The 1,804-nt window shown below is 41.7% G+C and overlaps 1 non-coding gene across 1 annotated transcript; it reads left to right on the top strand.

Annotated features, from left to right (window-relative positions):
• Positions 1-512: 512 nt before the first annotated feature.
• LOC127745916 (small nucleolar RNA R71) lies at positions 513-616 on the top strand. The gene has a single exon (XR_008007539.1). It is a non-coding gene; the product is annotated as a small nucleolar RNA R71 (small nucleolar RNA).
• Positions 617-1,804: the final 1,188 nt, after the last annotated feature.

The following is a 1,804-nucleotide window of genomic DNA, read 5'->3' as shown; positions in this document are numbered from 1 at the left end:
TTTGGTATGTGGAATTGTTATGTTGGTTGGGGTTGTAAGGTTTGTGGTTTTGTGGTTGGGTTTGCTGGTTTCCCCACCCAAAGTTTGGGTGGTTTTTCCATCCTGGGTTGTAAGTGTTGGAATGTGGATCATATGGTTGCCTTTGTTGATTTTCCACATAGTTGGCCTCTTCCCAATCACCTCCTTCAGTGTTTACTTCCTCTTGATCTTGTGTGTGTATTGCAGCCACTTGATTTGTTTTTAATTTCCTGGTGAGCTCTGCTAGTTGTTTGGCAAACACCTTGTTTTGGGCTAGAATTGTATCAACATGGTTCAGCTCCATGACTCCCTTAGTGTTGTGTCTTTCTGAAGCATAGTAGTACTCATTCTCAGCCATTGTCTCAATCACTTCAATGGCTTCTTCCACAGTCTTTTTCCTGTTCAATGAACCTCCTGATGAATGGTCTACAGCCTTCCTTGATTCATAAGAAAGTCCATCATAGAAAATATGCAATTGCACCCAGTCATGGAACATGTCTGGTGGGCATTTCCTTGTCAAATCCTTGAATCTCTCCCATGCCTCGTAGAGAGTTTCACCATGTTGTTGTCTAAAAGTCTGAACCTCAGATCGAAGCCTATTGACCTTTTGTGGGGGGTAGAAACGTGCCAGAAACTTGCTTTCCACCTCATCCCAGGTTGTTAGGCTCCCCCTTGGGAATGATTCCAGCCACTTAGCTGCCTTGTCCCTAAGTGAAAATGGGAACAAGAGCAGTTTATAGGCATCTTCCTGGACTCCATTGGACTTCACAGTGTCGCAAATTCTCAGGAATTTTGTGAGATGTTGGTTTGGGTCTTCATTAGCACTCCCACCAAATGAACAATGATTCTCCACCAGTGATATTAGCTGTGGTTTGAGTTCAAAATTGTTGGCCTGAATGGGTGGTTTCTGAATGCTGCTACCACAATTCCCAGAGGTTGGGTTTATGTATGAACCAAGAACCCTCCTCTCGGGAATGGCATTGTTTCCATCAGCTCTCTCATGGTTGTGAACTTCTCTATCCATGTTGAGATCTAGAGCTTCCTCAAAATTGTCCTCAGATTCTCCTTCAGATTCTTCCTCTCTCAGTACTCTCTTCCCTCTTGCTTCCCTTCTAAGTTTATGAAGGATCCTCTCTGGTTCGGTATATGAAGGAGTTCATGTCTCTCCTCTCCTACCTGTCATACAAGAACACAGCACAGGCAACAAACAAGTGAAATACTCTTGGTTAATGGAAGAGTATGGTTGGAGCAGTTGAGGAATTAATTCAAATAGTTGGTGGGTCAGTGAGTTAGTTGCTTGAATTTAAAGGCATAAAGAAAAAAAGAAAGCAAGTAACAGAGTGCAGAAATTAAAATTCAACAAGTAACTTGAACTGAATTAACAAAACAAGATAAATGCTCAATCTAGTTATCTTCCAATTTGAGAATAGTCAATCGAAAACCAATCCCCGGCAACGGCGCCATAAACTTGATGCTACGATTTTAGGAAATTGCACGATCGGCAAAAAATTCCTTCCGGCAAGTGCACCGGTTATCGTCAAGTAAAAACTCACAATAGAGTGAGGTCGAATCCCACAAGGATTGGTTGAGTGAGCAATTCGGATTAGAAGTGTATTCTAGTTGAGCGGAATCAAGATTTAGATGAGAATTGCGGAATGTTAAATTGCATGAATTAAAGAGCGAGAAGCTAAATTGCTGAAATTAAAAAGGGATCGGGGTGATTGCATGAATTTAATTGCAGAATGTAAAGAGAAAGTGGTAGATCAGAAATGGGGAATTCATTGGG

This window comes from Arachis duranensis, chromosome 3 (assembly GCF_000817695.3).
Source record: "Arachis duranensis cultivar V14167 chromosome 3, aradu.V14167.gnm2.J7QH, whole genome shotgun sequence".
In the NCBI taxonomy this organism is placed as follows: Eukaryota; Viridiplantae; Streptophyta; class Magnoliopsida; order Fabales; family Fabaceae; genus Arachis; species Arachis duranensis.
This window is presented reverse-complemented; position numbering and strand designations above follow the sequence as displayed.